Source organism: Oratosquilla oratoria, chromosome 18 (assembly GCF_046742065.1).
Source record: "Oratosquilla oratoria isolate Oo_2021 chromosome 18, ASM4674206v1, whole genome shotgun sequence".
Taxonomy (NCBI): Eukaryota; Metazoa; Arthropoda; class Malacostraca; order Stomatopoda; family Squillidae; genus Oratosquilla; species Oratosquilla oratoria.
In genome coordinates this window covers 62,707,185-62,733,948 of record NC_134794.1, presented here as the reverse complement: position 1 = coordinate 62,733,948, position 26,764 = coordinate 62,707,185, and the positions used below count along the sequence as shown (strand labels likewise).

At 43.9% G+C, this 26,764-nt stretch overlaps 1 protein-coding gene across 6 annotated transcripts in view; it reads right to left on the bottom strand.

The window, feature by feature from the left end:
- chico (insulin receptor substrate 1 chico) overlaps positions 1 to 26,764 on the bottom strand; it is a 151,525-nt gene that overhangs the window by 101,072 nt on the left and 23,689 nt on the right. The gene's annotated exons all lie outside the window — the stretch shown is intronic.

The window sequence follows — 26,764 nt, the reverse complement described above, 5'->3', positions numbered from 1 at the left end:
AATAATAACATTTACCATTAAGCCTCTCTCTCTTCCATTCACATTTCAAAAAAATAAGTCCAGCTAAAGCCACACTATTCTATTCAGTTGAGTGGTCTCGGAATGAACGAAATATATGCTGTGCTGTACTGTACACACACACACACACACACACACACACACACACAATATTATATATATATATATATATATATATATATTATATATATAACCACCACTATCTACCTATGGGGAAACTACTGGCAGACTATTTGATAGAACTGGTCTGGGTGGGTAGTTGATTGGTCAAGATTCCATTAATAAATCGAATAATTAATTTACGGGTTAACCCGTGGGGGCCAAAACCCTGCCAACGCGTGGCCACACTCGTAGGTCCTCCAGACAGTCCCCTAGCTCATCCGCCTAAGTCCAACTGCAACAGGACGCACGTGTAAGATAACACGCCTTTCTTCCTCGAACAAACGCGCGCGCGTGCGCGCTCAGACGCATATCCACGCAATCGCGCAAACCAACTTGCACCCAAGAAAACATGCGCGCCAAAAAAAAAATAAATAAAAAAAAAAAAAAAAAAAAAAAAAATATATATATATATAATAATAATAATAATAATAATAATAATAATAATAATAATAATAATAATAATAATAATAGATTTAAAAATATGGATTAAAAAACGCGCCCTTCCCTCGGGCCATCCCGCGCGCATGCGCAAAGCCTAAGCTACACAACTACGCAATGAACAACACCGCTAGTCCCCCCCCCCCAACCCCAACCCCCCTGGGCACAATGGCGCACACCCAATGGAAGCAAGCGCAACCTCAGGTGTTCTCGATGTCAAGCAAAGCAAATCAAGCAAGCAAGCAAAGCAAGATCGATCGGAAAAGACATGTGGAGCTCTGAACTAACCGCACAAATACCCACCCAAGTATCCACACATGCGCGCACACGCACACACACACACACTCACCCAAAACACAAACACGCACCTTATCACCCACAAACACATGCCCCTAATCAAGACATGGAACAATTCAACAAAACCTCGGCCATTCACGCAAACACACATCCACGGTCACGAACGACAAAGTGGCCAGTGGCAGTTTGTACCACCGTTTCTGTACTATGGGGGGGGGGGGGGCAGTAAAGATGGACCATATTAGAGGCAGCAAAGAAGAAATATGAATACGAGTACATTTCTTATGAGTGGAAATTCATTTCAATCGTACAATTGCTGCGAGTGAGTGGAGTGGGGGGGTGGAATTGCACAAAGGGGGTGGGGAGGTACGTCCATTATTTGCTAATCCTTCATCCAATCAATACAGCTCTGCGCAATAAATACATACAAACCACGTTTGCAACAACAATACAGGCTTCTTGTACTGGGACACTACACACACACACACACAACTGCTTAAATAATCACGTAACCTTTCATATGAAAAACAACTCATAAGGAAGCAATTTAACAAAGGACTGAAGGGCGACTATGCAGGTTACAAAAGAATAAAAGATAAATAGAAAAAAAATAAACAAACCAAAAAAAAAAAAAAAATTAATACAGATGTACAAGTCCATTCGTACACAAACACGCACATATGTACAAGCCTCCTATGCGCCCTAAAAATGTTTCTTTAAACAACTCCTCGCCATCGACCCGATATTAACCAAATGGACAGAAGACTGTGCGACAAAATACAAATATACACCAACTAGTAATTACGAAGTTAAGAAACCAATCAGTTACAATTCAAAACTCGCAATAACTAAATATCAACTCTCAAACCATGAATTGAACGCTGAAACTATGGGTTGTTTTAATACGATAAGACTGGACAACTTCATGGATGGGGACGATTTGTGGTAATGGACATAGAACTGCCTAGTGCAGGCCTTATGGTCTCTTGCAGACTCTTTTATTCTTATGTTGTTGCGTTCTTAAACCCAAAAATGTATCCTGCAAACTCGTCAAGCAACAGAAAACCTTCATACACTACGAACCTCTGATAAGAAACTTAAACCACGTGACACAATTACCCAAACATAAAACTACAACTTGATAACATGTACATACACACACCGGTATGCCAATCCATGTCTAAAGGGATTGGTCCATTTTTAATGGTGTTTGATCCCTCTGGAGTTGGATTTCTCTAAATTGATCCGAATCCTAAAAAGAATCCAAACACCTTAAGAGGGATCCAACTCCTTTAAAGAGGGATCCAACTCCTTTAAAGAGGGATCCAACTCCTTTAAAGAGGGATCCAACTCCTTTAAAGAGGGATCCAACTCCTTTAAAGAGGGATCCAACTCCTTTAAAGAGGGATCCAACTCCTTTAAAGAGGGATCCAACTCCTTTAAAGAGGGATCCAACTCCTTTAAAGAGGGATCCAACTCCTTTAAGAGGGATCCAACTCCTTTAAGAGGGATCCAACTCCTTTAAGAGGGATCCAACTCCTTTAAAGAGGGATCCAACTCCTTTAAAGAGGGATCCAACTCCTTTAAAGAGGGATGCAACTCCTTTAAGAGGGATCCAACTCCTTTAAGAGGGATCCAACTCCTTTAAGAGGGATCCAACTCCTTTAAGAGGGATCCGATTTCGTTAGAAAGGATCCATACCCCTTATTTACAGCACCAATCCTAACACAAAGGCTAATCACCCCCATCGCAAACTGATCACCTTCCCCTGGCACTTTTCGGCCGGGATGGGTTCTCAGGAACACTGGCGGGGTTCCGGGACGTTCCGTGAGGTTCCGTGAGGAACATTATGACAAATAGGCAAAATATAGTCCAACGCATTTAGGTGTAATTTTTTTTTTATAGTTTCGTTTCATATTTGCAATCTGTTGCATTGTCATTCCCGAGGCAACATAAGTTATATTTTGCATAAACCAGTTGATCAAATATCGTCTTTGTTCAGCGACACATAATTCTATGAAAGATTGGGGCATTTTTTTAATTAAGCAAGTATTCAGAGAAATTACTAAAAGATTTCCACAAAGAGAAGGGGAGAGAGAGAGAGAGAGAGAGAGAGAGACGCTGCTCTAACCCATCCGCAAACAGAGGTACAGATATCCGCAAATAGAGTAACAATCATCCGCAAACAGAGGGACATCCATCCGCAAAGTAGTGCACCGAATCGTACGCAAATTTAGCCACGAACATATCCGCAAAACTTAGCCACCGACACATCCGTACATTTAGAACCACCCACACATCCGCAAACTCCTTCACCGACACATCCGCAAGGCTACACCCACGCGCGACCACGAAGACCAGCAGACCAACCACACCGGATAGAGACAGAACGAGGAGAGGAGGGCAAGGGTCGTCCTTTCCCAGTCCCATACACATGCAATCAAGGTTATACAAGACACGATCAAGCAATTATGGTTATTATGCATGGACGCGGACATGCGCGCGCGCACACACACACATACACACACGTAGACTCACACCATACCCTGCGGATACTGGTCACGGGTCACAAAAAATATCTACAGAATAAACGAATGAAACCTGTGCAATTGGGGAAACGTACGAATAGACCATCACTAATCTGCAAAATGGGAACTTGGGCAATTACAAAAACAATGGAGGACCTATATTGGAAAAGGGAATATTAAGCACCAATATATATATATATATATATATTTATCAGGGCAGGAGAGACTTGTAAATTGCTGGCGAACATAACCATGGCATTGCAATACACAGACGAGATCATTTAACAATCCTGATACACATTTGCACCAACTGGAGACTGCTGCAGGTGTAGTTCCACACGCAAAATACATACATATACACACCCACACATCGTATGTGTACGGGTGCATGTGTAGAAGAGAATTCAAAGCCAAGACACCAAAACGATTACCAGTCTGATTGACAGAAGAAACGATGAAAATAATCTAGAACCGCCATTAAAACAAGTAAGGAGGTGACCGGATAATCGTATTCATATTCACGAAAGAAACTAACAAACTGACGAATACTTTCGAATGTGGAACACAAGAACGACCAAAAAGACGTTGAAATATAACGAAACTATATGAAAGTAGGGCAGCCTTTTCATCTGATACGTTGATTCTCGGGGCAGTTCAGAAGACGAAACAGTCAGCCAACATAAACTTATGAAGAATTCGACCAACGAAGATCACCACAGACACGGAACCCTACGAGCACAAACCCCATGCTATACATCACAATTACGTAACAATTCGGTTAAATGCAGGTATATATTTTGGGGGGGTGGGTCACGCCCCACAGTCCCCCCTAACCCTAACGCCCCCTTAACCCCCCACCCTGTGACGACAACAGACATCCCTTGCCAATCTGCGTTCCGCTTCGTGGACATGACCTTGGCTTAGGTTTGGTTTGTTGTTGGTGGTGGTGGTAGGGGGGGAGGTGGTGGGGCCGTTTTTCAGTGTTGTGGCGTTCAGACGAGTAGCCCGTCACCCCTTGTACTCTGCCTGTCCTCAGGCGATTTTATTAAACCCTCCAACGATATAAACCTTAAAGTAATTTGAATTTCTGATCAAGCGAATTTGCTTACTCGGAAGAAAATACCGTTGCTATGGAAACTCAAACAAACCTGGCGTCAGCCTTAACAAAATATTTCAAGTACATCTGACGTTTTATAGATAAGGATGACGACCCACTGGCCATGTCGTCAGGCGATTTTATTACCCTGTGGAACTCTCCGCCCCCTGACAAGTCGACCCATTCATTGCTGTCACCATCAGATTTAAGTCAATAGGAAAGTTACAACGGAGGTGGTGGGCATATTGTCGTGGTGATAGCGGTGGTTGTGGTTGTAGTGGTGGTGGTGATAGTGGTGAACAGTACGAGTGACGTACTGGGGGGGAGGGGGAGCAAGGCAGAGGCGGTGCTAGCGAGCTGGTGGGAACATGTGGCACATGTGGGGGTGGTGGTGGATGGTGCAAATGAGGCACATCGATGTCAAGGCCCTACACTTGGCACCATGATCTTATTTACACAAGTGACACCTACCCTTCCTAACTCACTTGTTGCTGTCGGCAGACGATTTAATTAAATTCTGAGGGAGACACCATTATTTTTCCTTCTCAGCCGAATCCAAACCATTTCATTCAGGCAAATCTCAGGCGCCCTCGCTCCTACTCACGAAAGGATGAAAAGTTCGGGGCGAGCTTATGGAGGTATTCAAATGGGTCAAGGGCTTTAACAAGGGTGATGCAGGCAAGGTCATCACATTAAGAAAGCAGGGCAGGACCAGTAGTAATGGATAATTGGAAAAATTTTGGTTTAAGAAGGAAATAGGGAAGATTTGGTTAACCGAGTGGTTAACAAATGGAACAAAGTAACAATATAGTGAACGCTAAAATAATCTGCCGTTTTTTTTTTAGTACAGCGATTCCCAAACTATGAGTCGCGAGACCTTCTTAGAAGAAAAAACAAAAATATTTGTACAATTGTGTTTTCATTTCATTGTGTTTTCAATACAAGAAGACTTTCGAAATTGCTTTTTGATGCTTGGGTCGCCACACCTTCATCGCGGCCAAAAAAAGTTTGGGAACCACTGTTTTAGTAGATTAGACAAGCTTATGGATGACAGGTGGTAAAGGGACATGGAAATGCCTTGTGTAGGCCTTATGGTCTCTTGCAGTCTCCACCATTCTTATGTTCTTCTGTTTTTATGATTACAGCCAAAATATTCTATTCTTCAACAAATCCCACCCTCCCCCTCTCTCCCTTGGCGGCAACGAAAGGACTTACTGACCCTTCGACGACTTCTGGGGAATTTTAAAAATAACGACATCGTTCAGCAATGCCCTGTACAGCGGTAGTCGTTATTAGATCAATTAAATATTATTGCTTCTATTTTGTTTACGTGGAAACTCCTCGACTCATCATTCTAAATCACCCCCAAAAAAAAACAAAAAAACAGAATTACAGTAATAAAATATATAAAACTAAAATAATATTAATAATAATAATAAATAGTCTGGCTACCGACGCCGAGACCTTCCCGCGCTCGCCGAAGTGAACTGGCAAATAAATTTTGAAATTATCTTACACCGCCAGCTTGCACGGCGGCATTGCATCGGTCACACGACCTTGTTCTTGAACACGGGCCTTCCTTGGCCAAGACGAGAGGTTAGTTAGGCCCAACTTTTGCTCTGTAGAGGAGCAAAAGCAGCACCAAGGGGAGCAACAGGTTGTCGATTCTGGACGAGGGTGGGGGGAGAGCTGCTGTCTGCCAACCGAAATATGGACGACGACGACGACGACAAGGAGGAGGCTTCTTCTTGTGTTTACATCCGCGTGCGCCTCTGAATTCCATCCATCCCAGGAGGAGGAGGAGGAGGAGGAGGGGGAGGAGCTTAAGGAGGAGCAGGAGGAGGAGGATGGGGAGCAGCTTGAGGAGCAGGAGGAGGATGGGGAACAGCTTGAGGAGGAGGAGGATGGGGAGGAGGAGGAGGAGGAAGAGCAATATATGAGCGTGGATGAGGAAGAGGCATGGGGAGAGGAAGAGATGGAGGAAGAAGAGGTGGGTGGGGTGAGAAAGGAAAAGAACGAGGAAGGAGGGGAAGGTATGGAAGGAGGAGAGAGAAAAGAAGAGGGAGAAGAAGAGGATGGAAGAAGAGGGAGAAGAAGAGGAAAGGGGACGAGGAAGTGGAGGAGAGGAAGGAGAGGATGGAGAAAGGGGAGGGAGAGAGGAGAGGAGGAGGAATAAGGGGAGAGGAAGGGGAGAAGAGACAAGGAGGAATAAGGGGAGAGGAAGGGGAGAAGAGACAAGGAGGAAGGGGAGAAGAGACAAGGAGGAGGAAGGGGAGAGGAGACAAGGAGGTGGAAGGGGAGAGGAGACAAGGAGGTGGAAGGGGAGAGGAGAGAGGAAGAAGGGAGAGGATAGGAGAGAGGAAGAAGGAAGAGGAGAGGAGAGGAGAGAGGAAGAAGGAAGAGGAGAGGAGAGAGGAAGAAGGAAGAGGAGAGGAGAGATGAAGAAGGAAGAGGAGAGGAGAGATGAAGAAGGAAGAGGAGAGGAGAGATGAAGAAGGAAGAGGAGAGGAGAGATGAAGGAGGAAGAGGAGAGGAGAGATGAAGGAGGAAGAGGAGAGGAGAGATGAAGGAGGAAGAGGAGAGGAGAGATGAAGGAGGAAGAGGAGAGGAGAGATGAAGGAGGAAGAGGAGAGGAGAGATGAAGGAGGAAGAGGAGAGGAGCGAGGAAGGAGGAAGAGGAGAGGAGCGAGGAAGGAGGAAGAGGAGAGGAGAGAGGAAGGAGGAAGAGGAGAGGAGCGAGGAAGGAGGAAGAGGAGAGAAGCGAGGAAGGAGGAAGAGGAGAGAAGCGAGGAAGGAGGAAGAGGAGAGGAGCGAGGAAGGAAGAAGAGGAGAGGAGCGAGGAAGGAGGAAGAGGAGAGGAGCGAGGAAGGAGGAAGAGGAGAGGAGCGAGGAAGGAGGAAGAGGAGAGGAGCGAGGAAGGAGGAAGAGGAGAGGAGCGAGGAAGGAGGAAGAGGAGAGGAGCGAGGAAGGAGGAAGAGGAGAGGAGCGAGGAAGGAGGAAGAGGAGAGGAGCGAGGAAGGAGGAAGAGGAGAGGAGCGAGGAAGGAGGAAGTGGAGAGGAGCGAGGAAGAGGAGAGGAGCGAGGAAGGAGGAAGAGGAGAGGAGCGAGGAAGGAGGAAGAGGAGAGGAGCGAGGAAGGAGGAAGAGGAGAGGAGCGAGGAAGGAGGAAGAGGAGAGGAGCGAGGAAGGAGGAAGAGGAGAGGAGCGAGGAAGGAGGAAGAGGAGAGGAGCGAGGAAGGAGGAAGAGGAGAGGAGCGAGGAAGAGGAGAGGAGCGAGGAAGGAGGAAGAGGAGAGGAGCGAGGAAGGAGGAAGAGGAGAGGAGCGAGGAAGGAGGAAGAGGAGAGGAGCGAGGAAGGAGGAAGAGGAGAGGAGCGAGGAAGGAGGAAGAGGAGAGGAGCGAGGAAGGAGGAAGAGGAGAGGAGCGAGGAAGGAGGAAGAGGGGAGGAGCGAGGAAGGAGGAAGAGGGGAGGAGCGAGGAAGGAGGAAGAGGAGAGGAGCGAGGAGGAAGAGGAGAGGAGCGAGGAGAGGAGGAGGAAGAGGAGAGAAGAAGGAGGAAGAGGAGAGGAGCGCGGAGAGAGGAGCGAGGAAGGAGGAAGAGAGGAAGAGGGAGAGAGGAGCGAGGAAGGAGGAAGAGGAGAGAGGAAGCGGGAGAGAGGAGCGAGGAAGGAGGAAGCGGGAGAGAGGAGCGAGGAAGGAGGAAGCGGGAGAGAGGAGCGAGGAAGGAGGAAGCGGGAGAGAGGAGCGAGGAAGGAGGAAGAGGGAGAGAGGAAGAGGGAGAGAGGAAGGAGGAAGAGGGAGAGAGGAAGGGGGAAGAGGGAGAGAGGAAGGAGGAAGAGGGAGAGAGGAAGGAGGAAGAGGGAGAGAGGAAGGGGGAAGAGGGAGAGAGGAAGGAGGAAGAGGGAGAGAGGAAGAGAGGAGAGAAGAAGGAGAGAGAGGAATAAGGAGAGAGGAATAAGGAGAGAGGAATAAGGAGAGAGGAATGAGGAAGAAGGAGAGAGGAATGAGGAAGAAGGAGAGAGGAATGAGGAATAAGGAGAGAGGAATGAGGAAGAAGAAGAGGAATGAGGAAGAAGGAGAGAGGAAGAGGGAAAGAGGGAGCGAGGAAGAGGGAAAGAGGGAGCGAGGAAGAGGGAAAGAGGGAGCGAGGAAGAGGGAAAGAGGGAGCGAGGAAGAGGGAAAGAGGGAGCGAGGAAGAGGGAAAGAGGGAGCGAGGAAGAGGGAGAGAGGGAGCGAGGAAGAGGGAGAGAGGGAGCGAGGAAGAGGGAGAGAGGAGCGAGGAAGAGGGAGAGAGGAGCGAGGAAGAGGGAGAGAGGAGCGAGGAAGAGGGAGAGAGGAGCGAGGAAGAGGGAGAGAGGAGCGAGGAAGAGGGAGAGAGGAGCGAGGAAGAGGGAGAGAGGAGCGAGGAAGAGGGAGAGAGGAGCGAGGAAGAGGGAGAGAGGAGCGAGGAAGAGGGAGAGAGGAGCGAGGAAGAGGGAGAGAGGAGCGAGGAAGAGAGAGGAGCGAGGAAGGAGAGAGGAATGAGGAGGAGGAGAGGAGAGACGAATGAGGAGGAGAGGAGAGAGGAATGAGGAGGAGGAGAGGAGAGAGGAATCAAGAAGAAGGAGAGAGGAATGAGGAGGAGGAGGAGGAGGAGAGAGAGGAATGAGGAGGAGAAGAGGAGAGAGGAATGAGGAGGAGAGGAGAGAGGAATGAGGAGGAGGAGAGGAGAAAGTAAGGAGGAGGAGAGGAGAAAGTAAGGAGGAGGAGAGGAGAGGAGAAAGTAAGGAGGAGGAGAAAGTAAGGAGGAGGAGGAGAGGAGAAAGTAAGGAGGAGAGGAGAAAGTAAGGAGGAGGAGGAGAGGAGAAAGTAAGGAGGAGGAGGAGAGGAGAAAGTAAGGAGGAGGAGGAGAGGAGAAAGTAAGGAGGAGGAGGAGGAGAGGAGAAAGTAAGGAGGAGGAGAGGAGAAAGTAAGGAGGAGGAGGAGGAGAGGAGAAAGTAAGGAGGAGGAAGAGAGGAGAAACTAAGGAGGAGGAGGAGCGGAGAAAGTAAGGAGGAAGAGAGGAGAAAGTAAGGAGAAGGAGAGGAGAAAGGAATGAGGAGGAGAGGAGAAAGGAAGGAGGAGAAAGGAATGAGGAGGAGAGGAGAGGAATGAGGAGGAGAGGAATGAGGAGAGGAATGAGGAGGAGAGAAGAGGAAGGAGGAGGAGAGAAGAGGAAGGAGGAGGAGAGAAGAGGAAGGAGGAGGAGAGAAGAGGAAGGAGGAGGAGAGAAGAGGAAGGAGGAGGAGAGAAGAGGAAGGAGGAGGAGAGAAGAGGAAGGAGGAGGAGAGAAGAGGAAGGAGGAGGAGAGGAGAGGAAGGAGGAGGAGAGGAGAGAGGAAGGACGAGAGGAAGGAGGAGAGGAAGGAGGAGAGGAGAGAGGAAGGAGGAGAGGAGAGAGGAAGGAGGTGAGGAGAGAGGAAGGAGGAGAGGAGAGAGGAAGGAGGAGAGGAGAGAGGGGGAGGAGGAGAAGGGAGGAGGAGGTAGGGAGGAGGGGAGGAGGAGGGGAGGAGGAGGAGGGGGAGGAGAGGAAGATGAAGGGGAAGGGAGGAGGAAGAGGAAGATGGGGAGGGGAGGAGGAAGATGAGGAAGAGGGAGGGGAGGAGGAAGATGAGGAAGAGGGGGGAGGAGGAAGAGGGGGGGGAGGAGGGGGGGGGAGGGAAGGGGAGGAGGGAGGGGGAGGGGAGGGGAGGAAGAGGAAGGAGGAGGAGGAGGAAGAGAGGAAGAGGAGGAAGGGGGAGGGAGGAAGAGGAGGAGGTGAGGAGGGAGTAGGGAAGTCTGACTCAACGGGCAAGAAGGCAAATCGTCGATGACCTGCCAACAACGGCAGAGGCGCCACCACAGATCTACCACACCAACCACCACCGTCACACCTCACCATACCACCACCAACCACACTATACCACCAGTACCAACCACACTATACCACAAGTACCAACCACACCACTACCACCACCACACCCATCATTAGCTGATGCAGTTTAGGAGAAGGTCCCTCTTCGTCTTCTTCCTCTTCCCCCTCCTCCCTTCCCTTCCCTGTCCTCTTCCACCTCTACCGCTTTGGTGGGCTAAGCGACTGATATGAATATATTAGTCTGCCGACAGTTAGGGTCAAAGGTAAAGGATCAACCGGTACAGAATGTGACCACTGAGATGGCTTCTATTGGCGACTGTGAGGACACCACGAAGTGGAAAGACAATCACCTGTAGAGATAATATGAATAAATGCTAAAGTATGTATAGGTACAACTCGACCGTCACGCTTTAGTAGGTAAGACGGTATCATTTAATTTTACCCTTAACAGATTCTCACATCAGAAAAAAATATATATACATTCCCCTGATATATAAAAACTCGTCACTACCAACGATGATCGTTCATGGCTCAACAATGATCGTCAAATGATATTCTAGAGTACAAAGTCTTTGTTTTCAGCTAATCTAGCGGCAGTCACTCGCTCGAGGCAAAAACAGCCATTATTAAAAAACAAAGAATTTGTCCTCTTAGACCTTCGTGAATTAGTTTGAGCTGAAACGACTTAGGTCACACTCTTTTATTTTTCGAATCTCCAAATACCAAATCACCTTTGAGGAGAAGTTGAACGACAAACTAAGAGAGGTTAAACCTATACGAATATTAGACACATTGTTGTATTGTCCTTAGAGAAGTCTAGAATACTGTCAGCAAAGTAGTCTACCAGCTTTACAAAAACATTTGACGAAAATCTTGAACGTGTGATGGTCAGGCCTTTAAGAAGAAGAAGAATCGTGGCTTTCCAACTACCGTTGCCGGATACACCAGGGCCTCGGGTTTCTTAGAACGGAGCCAGGTCGATCATTTCATTCATTTCCAACCCACAGCTTTCGGAAAGGAATCACATATGCTGTAGGACAACGAGAAGACAAAATAGTTTGCCATAGTGACGTTAACCCCTTAAAACTCTTTCGCTCTTGCCCTCGCTATACGACTTCATTCGCCTCCATTCCAATTCCCTGAGGTGCTAAATAATATATTCTTTCACTTTATTGACCCTTCCCGCCCAGAGGGTGTGCAAGTAGTACATCGAGTTGGCGGCGCACAGTCGACGTGTCCACGCCATACCGTCACACCACGTACAGTACATCCTCCTCTCCCAAGAGGTACATTTTCCCCGCTGGTTGAGGGAATTAGCGCAACTGAGCCCGAACCGGTTAAATCTGCCGACTGCAGCTCCACCGCCCAACCCCTCGGAAGGACGACACAACCTCTCTAACTCACGACAATGATCACGTGATCTTACCGGGGCATCCTGCGTCCGAGACAGACACACTCCATGGCGGTCACGGTCAGGCTAACAATTATACAGATTTTTTTTCACTCGTTACATTTAGATTTTTTTTCACCCAAACAATTTTAACTTTTCCAAATTTTACCTATGTTCCTCCTCCTGCTAGACCATTTCATTCAGCCAAAGGAAGAAGCATTTGCGCAATAATAGGGTTGATAATACATAGGTAGAGCATCCTACTTCGAGGCTGAAGTAGGTTCTGCAGCGCCATTGGAAAAAAAAAAAATCCAATGAACAGATAAATAAGAGGAACCTCTCTCGACACCTCAAATGCATCGCAGTACGTCCCACTCGAGGCTGGAAATACAAGTGGGACGTAGTGCCCCTCCAACGCCTTCGTCCGCCCTCAAAATACAAAGCGATCGATATCGTTGTGTTGAGAAGGTCATTGCCCCCTCCTCCTCCTCTTTCTCCTTCTCCCCCTCCTCTCTCTCCTCCTCCTTTCTTTCTCCTTCTCCTCTTTTCCCCCCCTCTTCTTCCTCTTTTCTCCCTCCTCCTCCTCTTTCTCCCATCCTCCTCTTTTTCCCCATCCCCCTCTTTCTCCTCTTTTTCCTCCCCCTCTTTCTCCTTCTCCTCCCCTCCTCCTCCTCTTTCTCCCCCTCCTCCTTTTTTCTTCTCCCCTCCTAATTCTCTTTCCCCCTACTAATTCTTCCCCCCCTGCTAATTCTCTTTCCCCCCTGCTGATTCTCTTTCCCCCCCACCTCGACAAGTTCGATCAACTCGTCCCAGCAGCCATGAAATTCTTCTTCCGAGGGAGGCGGCCCCTTCCTCTCCTCCTCCATCGAGGCTTGTAGAGAATCCTCGCAGCACATCAACATCAGGGGAACGTGGGCCACATGCCATAGTAGACGACGTCCACGAATGATGCTGAAGGGTGTAGCCTCACTGGCCCTAGATCGAGTCTCACAGTAACTATAGTCTCAGTAAAATGTAGAAAATCTATACCACATCTACCCCTGGTGTCTATAATTGAAGTGTTTATTATGGCTTTCTACAGGCGATGTGGCAGCAGTCTGGAGGGATTCCAGGCAGACAACCAAAGGTCAAACCGCCGCCTTATAACATGCATTGTTCCCAAACAGATATTAATCAAATTCACAACTCTGCAATACATGGAACTAAAGCCTGTTCCCAAAATACATCAGAACATTAAGCCCTGTTCACACTAGCGGTTTCAACCGCCGCTGTTTAATTACGATCCATGTCAGTGTAGGTGTTCACACACAACCACGCAGTCTTTCCTCGACTATGCGGCACCGCCGCGGTTTCCGCGCGGTTCAAACCGCTCGTGTGAACAGGGCCTACAAGTGCTTCTGCTAACGGGAATGACCTCGATTATGAAACCTATCATTCCAAATAGTGAAAGGTCTTCAGGTTTTTAGAAATCGTTTCGAATATTGGAAGATCTTCCAGTTTCCAGAAACCATTCCGGATATTGGGAGAAATATCAGGTTTCACACACTCCCAATACTGAGGTCTATTGAGGGCACAACACAGCACAGCACTCGACCTCCAATCAATTGTATTCCACCCGGTTGACAGGATTAAAAATTACTTAACCTCATTCAATCATTCTTCCTTACCCTCTGCAGATTTCATTCATTTGAGCCTATATGTGTTTAAGCCCTCTTTACACTGAACAGCACGGAAACCGCGGCATGGTCAAGGAAAAACTGCGCGGTTGTGTGTGCACGCCTCCATTGACTTACACTGTAATTGAACCGCCGCGGTTCATACCGCTAGTGTGAACAGGGCCTTAAAAATGCATGGTCACCGGACATTGGGCCTATTTTTGGCCAATGAGCAACAAGCACGGGAAAGGGGGCGGTGCCAACAGAGAGCAGTGAAACTCCTCCCACTGTACAAATATTAAAATAAAGAAATAAATAAAGCTAGTACATAAAATTTAATAAATATATCGAAAAAAATAATAGAAACAATAAACAAGTCAAATAAATAATGATAAACGAATAAATACATAAAAAATCAACTAATACATTAATAAATCAAATTTATAAAATTACAAAAATAAATTAATTAATCAGAATGAATAACAAACATATTTCTTCTGGGATGCATTTTTTTCTCAGTTGGGTGATAAAAATATAATTGAAATAAATGAAAGAGTAATTTATAGTAGATGCACAGGACCTCTCTATCCTATAACGAAAGACAAACATTACGAAAAAAAAAAAAGTTAAGTGGACTACATTAGGAGAGGTACTTACACCCATAATTAATTATGTATAGATTAGAGTTGGAACCAGGACCTACGCGGATAAAAGAATACAATCGAAAGAAATGGAAACTAAGAACAATGATTGGAAAAAAATGTCGTGAAAACTTAAGGAATGAATACGCGAGTTAATGTTGAAATAACACAAATGAAAAAACAAAGACAGTTGCAATGGCCGAGTCCTTTAAAGAAGCACAACATACCAATTATTGAAGAATTAAATTAAGAAAGAATCTTCCAAGATAGCACGGAATAGAAAAGATGACTGGAGGATGCAAGATGTAGTTGTTGTAGTAGTAGTAGTAAAAACAACAACAAAAACAACAACAATAATAACAATAATAATAATAAAAGTTAAATACACTTTTACCTATTTAAATTTTCTTTTAGGATAATACGTACTTTCGCCCAAAATTACTTACTCCCTACACTTCATTCACAGCTAGGACAAACTATTCAATCAATTTTTGGAATAGATACTGTACCGAAGAAAATATAATATTAATAATAATAATAATAATAATAACTATGTATATGCCAAGGGCTTTTCCCCTCTTAGAAGGGAGATAGCTTGGCTAATAACAAATTATAATAATAACGATAAATAATATGTTCCCCGACTAATCGTTTGTTACATGTAATTGAAGCTACTACAGTACTGTTTCCCTTGGGCAACAAGTGCGTGTGTGTGTGTTACAGATGCTTGTGTGTGTGTGTGTGTGTGTGTGTGTGTGTGTGTGTGTGTGTGTGTGTGTGTGTGTGTGTGTGTGTGTTACATATGCGTGTGTTTGTGTGTGTAAGGTCGCTGTACCACCCATAGATCAAGCCACACACCACAATCCACTCAAACACAACGTAAGATCTGTCGATCGAGTGCCCAGCACGTGACCCAAGACGATGGTATATCTCACACACACACACACACACATACACACACACACACGTACGTACGTACACGACCTTGGACGCACGTGAAGGCTTAACCAAGCATGTGGTGTAAACACTATTCTTTAAAAGATCTACACCAGACAAGAAAATCCAATTTGAACCCTTATGCCCCCCTTCCCCCTCCCCTCCCCTCCCCTGGGCGTTGCCTGGAACTCGCTGAGTCGTCACTACTTCTACCCTTCTGTCCCATTTTCACGGTATTTGCCTAATTTACCTAACTGTAGTATAAAGAAAAGGAACAACGATCGCTATCTCCCGTTTCCTACTCTTCCTTGCTTCAAATTCTTGTAAAGTTCCAACTATCTATATCCTTGATTTCCAATTATCATAGATTTGAATTCATGTACTGGGATATGAAACTGCCTAGTGTTCTATTGGTCTTTTCCTAAGGACGTCCGTCCATTCGTCCATCACTGGACCAAACGAAAGAAGAGAAGAATGGAAAAGACAGTTCCATGCCCCTTACAACTATCTTCCCTGTCCATAAAATGATCTAATCTAACACAACCAATTAGCACAGCACTCATTACAAGGTTACTAAAAACAGAAGAACGCAAGAATGGAGGAGATTGGAAAAGGCAATAAGGACTAGGCAGTTCTATATCCACTACCACCTTCCACTCCTATCCATAAAATTTATCTTACTTTCTCTTAAAACAACCGGTAGTTTCAGTGTTCACTACATGGCGACTAAGTCTATTTCATTCGTTCACCATTCTGTTGCCTATTTCTTTCTTAAATCTAAATTCGTCTAAGGACCAAAAACGACTTCTTTCAACACATTACCGTTACAGCCAAAATCACCCGAGCTAAAAAAAAAAAAAAAAAAAATCCTCCTATTGCCCTCAAAAATTTTAATCAACGACATGCTGCTATTATTATCTATTATTTATCATCATCACCGTTATTATTAGTATCGTTATTATTACTATTTTATTAATATAATTATTATAATTATTACTACTATTTCATCTACGGTGTTTGTTCTTTTATAAATTTGTACCTTATCCTTTTACGAAGGCTACTTTATTGATTGATTGATTAATGAAATGTTTGGCTTGAAGGCCAAGCGCCGGAACGCTACTTTATTGACACCCTTCCCCACACCTACGACACTAATATACACTCGTGGGTTCCTGTCGCTTCCTTCTATGCTAATCCCGGAGTTTATGAATCTACATGGAAAAGTGAACGAGTGTGAGTGAGTGAGTGAGTGTGTGTGTGTGTGTGTGTGTGTGTGTGTGTGTGTGTGTGTGTGTGTGTGTGTGTGTGTGTGTGTGTGTGATTTACTATTTCAATCCAACGAACTAGAAAACCCCTTTAATTCAAATTGTCCGTTGAGCGTATGGGAATAAAAAATAATGTTTATACATATACATGCAATCCACACACACACACACACACACACACACACACACACACACACACACGCACAAATATATAATAAATAAACGCCCATGCTTAAGACAAAACAACCGTAAACATACAAGCGTCCTGCTTGAACATTCAGACTTGTTCACGTACATAATCCTGGCTGCCGCCAGGCGATTTTGTCCAACAAAATCAACAATACTTTGTGGACGTTTAACTTCAGGCGAATAGAATCACCCCCGGACTGGAAAACAAAAGACTTCAAGACACCGTGTTGTAGACAGGGAGGGCGGAGATGGATGGGGGGATGGGGGCAAGGGGAAGAGGGGGGGCAAGGGGAAGAGGGGGGGAAGGGGAAGAGGGGGGAAGGGTAAGAGGGGGGGCAAGGGGAAGAGGGGGGGAAGGGGAAGAGGGGGGTAAGGGGAAGAGGGGGGTAAGGGTAAGAGGGGGGGAAGGGTAAGAGGGTCGGGGCAGATGACCGGGGAGAAGAAAACCGGGGCAGAGCACCGAGAGGGGGGGAGGCCGGGGGGGAGGGAGGGAATGACTGGTATTATACAGTATTAGGCCCGATTTTTTGTCAAGAAAGAGGAGAGAGAGAGAGAGAGAGAGAGAGAGAGAGAGAGAGAGAGAGAGAGAGAGAGAGAGAGAGAGAGAGAGAGAGAGAGAGAGAGAGAGAGAGAGAGAGAGAGAGAGAGAGAGAGAGAGAGAGAGAGAGAGAGAGAGAGAGAGAGAGAGAGAGAGAGAGAGAGAGAGAGAGCGAGAGAGAGAGAGAGCGAGAGAGAGAGAGAGCGAGAGAGAGAGAAAGGCGGGCGAGAACCGAGAACATGCAACTCGCCGACGGCGGCGCCAAAGACGACGACATCTCGTCGTCTCTGGCGCCCCCCTCTCGTCGCCAGTCGTCGTCGTCGTCGTCACCACCACCACCACCCCTCACCCTCCTTTGGCACCCAGACTGGCGCGGTCGTGGCCGTCTCGACAGGTTACCAAGTTTCACTTTCAAAGTATTCATTCCTTCAAGCTTGTTATTTGTTCAGGTCCGTAGAAAGATATCACACACACAGATAGAGAGAGAAAGAGAGAGAGCGAGCGAGAGAGAGCTATGATAATTGGAGACAGGCCTACGAATGTTCCTATTTTCCTGTACACTGGAATTAGGTAAATACAGGATGGCTCTAACATGAGAGAAAATCAGCAGCACACGCACACACTGCTAGAACACGCCAGGTATGATAATTGGAGTAAGGGACAGGACCCCACGAGCGTTGCTACTTTCCTGTTGTGTAAATGCAATTAGGTAAATACAAGGTGGGTCAAAAATAGGACAAATTACAAGCGCGCGCGAACACACACACACACACTGTGCCACCACCGGCGACGTACTTCAGAATAATATTCTTGTCGATACGAACAATTCAACTCTATCAATAAATCTTGCGTAGATTCTTACTTTGGGCAAACGTCTTATGTCGTTATCAAATTGGTCTACTTTTACGACGACTGTTTTAAGCAGATTTGCTGATCTCGGGAGGGAATCCGATTTACCGGGGCTCCAGCAGGTCAAAAGCCAATCCATGTATTTTTGTTGAGAGAGGAAAAATGCCAACAGTGATTTTACGCCGATTAATCGGTTGGAGGAAAAATAGCCCAATATGATAACCTTTCAACACCAAATGATTTTATTAGCTGGTGAGGAGCGACTTCAAAAGAATAAGAACCTCGAGAAAAAATAAAACTTCATTAACTAAACATTCCTTTTGTTTCACTTGTGTATATATTGTACGTATATATATATATATATATATATATATATATATATATGTGTGTGTGTGTGTGTATATATATTTTTTTCTTCACCCACAGTGACCTTAGGTCATTTGTATGTATTTTTTGTTTTGCCTGGTACCAAGCAATTTCGTTTGGATGGAAATCCTCCCCCACTGTGCCAACTAACTGCGCCTTGAATTAATGTAAATCATTATTAATACTAAACCCTATATCATGAGCAGTGTCCATACAAACAACATCATAAGAAATAGACAAATACAACGATAAAAATGACTCCCATTTCTCTAACACTCCCTCTAAGATCCTTTAAGAAATTACCTCACAGAACCACCAATCGTAAGAATTCTACGGGACTCTGGTCCAGAGGGGATGTCACAACTCACAAGCACCCAAATCTACTCACAATACCCATGGTTATCTTTTATATCTACATTGTCAGCCTTTGTTCTATCTAGTTTAAACGTTCTTCTTCACATTTAGTTAATTTTGATCATTATTATCGTTACGCAATCATTATTAAATTTTACGGTGTACGGGCAGGTGTCATCCCCCCCCCCCCCCGTCTTATCATCAGCAGTGCACTGGTTTCGATGAGGACTGTGGCTTGATAAATATTTTGTTTATCATTTCCATTCACAAGCTCTTCTGTGGGTCTTTGATACTAACTTTGAGGTGCAGAAACGCCCACATAGGCTGCACCGATTTTTTTTTTTTTTTTTTTTTCCCCTAAACGACCCGTGGCCACTAGACTATCCACGGATCGCCCCTCGCCTTCAGAACTTGGCAAGTGGGTCACGGGGGTGGGGGGTGGGGTGGGGGGGTTTGAACGCGAACATACCCGAACTGGGTTAACAGCATACTGCTTGAGTAGTGTACGTCTGTGATTCACCATGGCCTGGGACCACGTGCTAGGCTCATGATCGACAACTTATCCTCCCGGATGAGAATTCAGGTCGCTTATGTATGCGTATATGTGCGCGCACACACACACACAAATATATATATATATATATATATATATATACACATGTGCGCGTGTGTGTACATATGTGTATGTATACACATGCACGGGTACATTCACACCCACTTATATAAATCACATATTCACACGCATACATGAACGAGGGAGGGTAAGGGGTGAAGAAGAAAAAGAAGAAAAGAGAAAGAGAGAGGAGGAAGTAACAGTAAGCGTATTAAAGAAGTGATAACAGAGGGAGGCTGACAGAGAGAGGAGGACAAGAGGCGAGATACGACGAAGAACGTGCCAACGAAATCGCCAGAGGATTCCTTGCCTCCATCCTCAACTTAAGAAACTATTCTACTCGTTTTCTGGTTAACCCTGCGATAATGGATTGACTGTCACCAATACTATTAAAAAAATAAAATAAAAAAATAAAATGGGCTAATCTTTTTTCGTGAGTAATAGGCTCAGATCAGCCCCATATTAGCTGTAATTGGCCCATCCTGACCCAAGCCGGACCACTTCGGCCCAGACCAAGCCATTTCAGCCCAAATAGACCCCCCCACGTCCCGCACCAGCTGTGTACAGACCCCAGCCTCGCCACCTGCAACACCGGCTGCCTACTGCCTCTTGATTTGGACCTTCCTGCCTCCAAGACATCACCCTCACCCTCACCCTCCTCCTCCTCCTCCTCGCTTCGGTGAGCCTCGACCTTAACCAACATTCGTACAGACATGTACCTCATCCGTACCTAACCAAAGCCCCAATTACCTCCTACTTACATCGTACCCTATAACCTGTATATGTAGCTCCTTCACCTTCCGATCCCCTCTCCCCATACCTCCTGCCCCCCCTTTCTCCATACCTCCTCCCCCCTTCCCCATACCTCCTACCCCCTTCCCCATACTACCCTCCCCCCTTACCCACATCTCCTGTTCACCCCTCCCTATACTTTGCACTATATACTTACGCCACGTCTCCTATGCCATACCTATCCAAGACCTCCTACTTCGTATCTCTATCCTGTACTTAAAAGAACGTTAAATAACTTTGTGGATGCTGCTGCTAGGTGGAAGATGAGCAGTGAATTGCCTTAGGACTTTCTGCAGTCTCCTTCATTCTTTTGTTACCTATTATTGCTATGAACGGTTAGCAAAATGGATAAGTAAAACTAAAACAAATGCCCAAATAGACGAAAGTATAAATATATATATATATATATATATATATATATGTATATATATATATATATATATATATATATATATATATGCGTAAATAACCACTAGGAAAAAGTAAACTAACGAAGCAGAGCGCTTTCGTGTAATTACATCTTCAGTGCAGATACAAAGAAGGAATTAATTCCTTCTTTGTATCTGCACTGAAGATGTAATTACACGAAAGCGCTCTGCTTCGTTAGTTTACTTTTTCCTAGTGGTTATTTACGCATTTGTGAACACACGCTCCTAGTGTTTTTATTGCATATATATATATATATATATATATAATATATATATATATATATATATACCCTAAAATTACATTTCAAAATGTGGATAGCTGCGTAAATTACATAGAAATAGGTGGTAAAACATTCCAAAAATAAAATCCCAAGGTAGTTTGGTCGTCTATGGCAGACCCTACACGATAATTATTGCGCAATATTCCGTATTGTACAATATATACGTGTTGAGATAGTACTAAAGACCGTCGACAGGTGGCAAAAAGGACGCGCGACAATACAACCGTGTCATTCTTCAGTACCATCTCTACACCGTCAATAATATTGTACAATATGAAATATTGCGCAATATTATTGATCGTGCAAAGAACTGCGTAGTCCGTACATAATAGGAAAGATACAAAAACAATGTGGAGATAAATTGAAAGCAACCGAAATTATTTCCAGATCGTACGACGAGTGTTCGAGGCGTAATTGTCCACACTAGATTTAAGAAGTGGAGAGGCAATATTGAATATGACTGATGTCTTTAGAAATATGAATGGTGAGGACGAGAAGGAAGTAGCCCTCTTGGTAAACAAAAAATAAATAAATAAAAAGAAAGAAACCATGAAGACAACATAAATTCAAAGTCTGATTAACAAACTGTATCTTACGAGCACTGCTATTCTGTATATCACAATTAGGTAAAGGCGCCAAGGTGCATTTGTTCCGTCTATCAGACCTTCTGCGTCATCAGATTAAATACAGGTACATCAAGTTCTGGTTTTACTGTCACAAGGCGACTGAACTGACAAAAAAAAGAAATTAAAATCAAAGAACTATTATTAAAACTGTAGTATAAAAATAGTTTCTCCTAAGAAAACAGACACTAGTACCGTACAAACTGTACATGTAAACGCAAGTATGAGTGAAATTACGCAGTTGATTTAGTCTCCGCTCGATGCCAAAAACGGCAACCATTGGTTAACGGAAACGACGACGACCAATCACGGCAAAGTCTGGATCTACGTCATCACGAGGGGGGCGGAGTTTCAAAGTACAGTAACTCGATTCCAGCTATTGGTGGCGCGTTAGGCACGCATAACACCTCGTAAGTAAAAAGGTCCAAACTCGATTCTCAACGGTTACCGATGACTATCACTTGCCCTGATATCCGGGCACGCTGGGCAAAGGTGACAATAACAAAGGACTTATACGGGCTTAAGGACGTATATATTTTGTTTAAATTGAGCGCTATCAACAATTACAAAGTGGAATTTTACTAACTTTAATGGCTAGAGCCACTTTATTATACTCCGATAGACTCAAAAACGTATCAAGTCCATTAGAACGAAGACTATTTTACTGTGGCTAGCATAAAACGATTCTATTTTGCTGATGATGAGGAGGAAGAGGTGGGGACAGTAGTAAAAATATTATGAGCAATATTTCTGAGAATACGAGAGTTATATTATCGACCACCCATGTGAACATGCATACCACATACACACACACACACTTTTCAATTGCGGCCTAAAAAATTAAAACATTTCCAATAATCGAAACTGTTCCGAAATTTAGAGAGAAGTATGAAAACGCGAAGCACTAATATTCCGGTATTTTCGAAAATTATTTTCCGTTCCTTGTGTTTCGAAAAGTATTTTCCGTTCCTTGTGTTTGGAGACTATAATATTCTAACGGTGGCATTCTTAAAAAATATTTCTTTACAAATCCTTGGAAGTAAATATTTATATAAGGAAATATTTTTTAAGAACACCGCAAGATTCTTACGGTGGTATTCTTAAAAAAAAAATTTCCTTATACAAATCTTTCCCTTCCAAGGATTTATACAAGATTTATATTAGGAAATATTTTATGAATATCATCGTCGTGAGAAATGTCACTTGTATTGCTGTTATTGTCCCCTGCGTACCAAGGCATATTATTTTAATTGGCCCTACTTTGGATTATCTCGTTCAGCTACGTAATACCAGTTTGTCAAAAGTGTTTAGCTACGTAATACCAGTTTGTCAAAAGTGTTTAAGTTTTCGTACCAAGGACTTACTTTTGTTGGTCAACCGATTTTAATCTCGAGTTAAAATTCAAGCTTGTTTACAATTCGGGGACACCCACGCAAGCTTCGGACACAGAATGTGTGACCTTGCAAAAACCAGCGATGCCCGACATGCTAAAAGCATTACTCGAACGCGCTTTATCTAATTGTAAGCCTTCTGTTCTCCCGAAGCTGTAAACACACTGAAAATAGTTATGATGTTCTAGTAGTTGCACGCCATAAACACACCCACATCTTAGTCGCATATTTAAAGCCGTTTAAGTAAAAAGTTGCAATTATTATCTAAACGTAGTTTGGTAATAACCGTTAAAATGTTCATTCAAATCCAACCCAAAGCGACATAACAGATTGGTAATCATGTCACTATACATCCACCACGATCCCACCACTTCGCTATGATCAACTTCACAAATCTATTTTTACAACCATCAAAATTATGTTAGTCACCTCTCATGTGCACGTGTTAGACATATCGACTAATATTCACTGCCTGTGGACCCAGATGACCATCTACCCATACCCTCACTGATTGACACCGATTATATTTTATAGAATATTATAAAAAGGCAATCTAACATGTATCGGTACTGCAATGGGTATAATAAAACGTTTCAAATTATAATGTCTAAGAAGCATTGATGTCACAAGTGATTTACGATACATCTGCATGAATGAAACTACTGCAGCCCAGTATTGAACTTCAGACATCTTGGTACCCTGAATGACTTATTGCGTACACCAAATTGAGAACCCCTGACCTAGAGTATTTATCACATATTATATATATATATATATATATATAAATTTTCTATATATATATATATATATATATATATATATATATATATATTCGTGAAGCGTGGCAGGAGATTCAACAGAATATATATGTTGATTTTTTATTTAATTTCATACACGTAATATAACTAAACATGCACGACATATCCTTGGTTATTGTAATAATGTAATATAGACATCAACCTACCGGTATCTAAACTAATGTTACGATGAAAATAAAATGAGAAAGATATGGTATGTGTTCTTATTTATTTATTTATTAATCAATTTATCTCTTTATTTTTGCGCAGGGGTTCCTTGAGACACGTTGAACTCGTGTGTAATCCTATTCACCCCAAACCAACCCACGAGAATGTACATATTCACTACATGTGACCTCATCCAGCCCAATCCTTACATTCTGTCAAAAGTACAAACACCCAAAATACTAGATCCCTAACATAAAGTTGACCCGTTTAACACAATCGCATTTCCAGTTTTTTGTTGTTGTTTTTTTGGCCAATACTGAACAATACTATTCAAGAGGTACAAATTCGATCCTAAATGGACTGATCACATAGTCCATGTGTCCTCTGCCCAAAGATTATAAATTATTAATCTATTGCTAGAATAAAATTTACACTAATCAGTGTACAAGGGGATTTAAAAATATTGTTTTTATCTAATAAACAAGTCTGTTCAGTATCCCTAACTTCTTGATTTCCTACCTCTACTAGATCACTGAGGTACAGTCATGTTTCACATTTCACAGAAAAAATGTAAACAAACAACTCACGCTAGTTCGTTCGGAGCAGACTGGCATAAAACTCCAACCCCAGGAACATCTTCAGTATCATAAACTTATCATTTCTACCCGAACTCAATTATGTACCGATTGCTTCCACATTCCTACCTGGGAGATGATCTCTCTCTAAATTTAAACTTGCGTCTACCAGTTCATCCAGAATTATTTCACTGAAGCCTTTGGTACTATGGATAGTCCCCCTCTTCGGGAGAAATTTATGGGGCAACTATTACTGTAAAATATATACATACACCAAGCAAATGAGCAACTCTGTGAGGTCAGTCTTCGCCTTCAAAAATCTTGTTTAGACAGACTATTTTCATCTGAAAGACACCTCCAGGGTTAAACTGGAGTATTGCAAGGCTACAGCATAAATTATTTCTTGTGTAGAACCTTTTGCAATCACAACGCCCCTACACCATAATATTGCATTCCTTTTAAACCTGGTGAAATTTTCACTGGAAAAAAATGCTGCTCTACAAATCAAAGAAGCACTCTTCAATACACCATCATATTCCATAAACCACCAAACTCCCCCTTCCCCCATTATTAATCCCACAGACAGCTTCCAAAGCTAGAAAGCAGCACATCCTTTGCTACACCACCAAAACAGACTTGGCCTGGCAACAGACATCATATAATCATGATACAACCACCACACTGAAGATACAAAAATATCCCTCACTCACTCACTACACAGTGCATGACCCCACTGACTTCTGGACCAAACTAGTGGCCATATCCAGCTTCCTGGAGCCATAGGTCTCCTGTAAGAGAACCTGGGAAATTTATCGTTTGACTGATTACTGATCCCCATTTTAAATGTTACTACCCCACTTTTATGCCATCTTTCTTTGCTCCCTAATATTCTTTCCTATTCTAAATTTCCCTCAGTACCACATGTGATATGGCCAGGGGAGAAGGGGGAAGAGTCACAGGGGGACATTTCCCCTTTGTAATTAGTAAAACAAGGAAAACACAATCATTAAATATGAAAGTATTTATGACTATATGTATTTAAAGGTGGGTAAAGACCTTCTGATTATCAAATGAAATTTTGGCATTGTCATTTCATTTCAATACTTTTTTGCAGTTAGCAACAATGGTCTTCCTTCCCATTGAGTGATTCTGTTTCCCAGCAAACTTTTTTCGACCCAAGACTTTGAATTCCAGATGGGTAGCATTCAACCCAAAGACTCCTTCAAATGGGGAGCAATCTAATACAAACTCTTGCTCTTTGGGAATTTTAACAATAACAATACATACATACATATACCAAGGCTTTTTCCCCCTTACAAGGGAGGTAGCCAAAAATTAAAAGGCATAAAATCATTCCCACCCATTCCATCCTTGAATACACTCCACACCCCTCCACACTCCCTCTTATCTTAGCACCTCCTGGATGACAGGTCATCCCTGCACCTTGTCCACTGCCCTGGGTCAGAAGCAGTGTCGCAAGACACAGCACATCCACAGCAAGGCCGCTTCATTAAATCGGCGACCCCCCTACCAATAAGTGAAGAAAGACTAGTAAAAGAGGTATGGAAGGCAGATGTGGAGGGAGTGAACATGAGGGGGCATCCTAGGATGAGATGGATGGATGGGGTCAAGGGGGCTTTGGGGAAAAGACGGGAGAGGACAGAAGACGGGGGCGAATGGAGAATGGTTGTATATGGATGATGCTGTGATGCATGAGGTGGAATGGGTGGGAGGATGGGGGTGAGGTAGTATGCGTGAGAAAAATTTGACGGAGCCTGAAGGGATTTCTCCCCATCTTCTCCTTTTCTGCATGGGGGGATGGAGAGGGGGGGGTCGCCAATTTAATGAAGCGGCCTTGCTGTGGATGTGCTGTGTCTTGCGACACTGCCTCTGACCTAAGGCAGTGGACAAGGTGCAGGGATGACCCGTCATCCAGGAGGTGCTAAGATAAGAGGGAGAGTGGAGGGGGGTGGAGTGTATTTAGGGATGGAATGGGTGGGAATGGTTTTATGCCTTTTTCTTTTTGGCTACCTCCCTTGTAAGGGGGGGAGAAGCCTTGGTATAAGTATATATATATATATATATATATATATATATATATATATATATATATATATATATATATATATATATATATATATCTACTATAATAAAGTTGCCTCTGTCTGTGTCTGTTTGTTTGTTTGATCATGAACTCCTAGGGTTTTGCAGATAGACCCCCATAACCATATATATTCTGATACCCTATCCCTCCAGGTACTTGGGTAACTATATTTCATTTCCCCCCCAAAAAAAATATTTTGGTTAGGGTTAAGGGTTAAAGTTAGGTGGGTTATGGTTAGGCGAATGATTATTCACGAACTACTCCTAGGTTTTTGCAGATAGACCCCTATAACCATATATTCTGAAACCTTATAATCCAAGGTACTTGGAAAACTATCTTTCATTTGTCTGTTTGTCTGTTTGTTTATTTCTTTGTTCAGGAACTCCTAAATTTTTGCATATA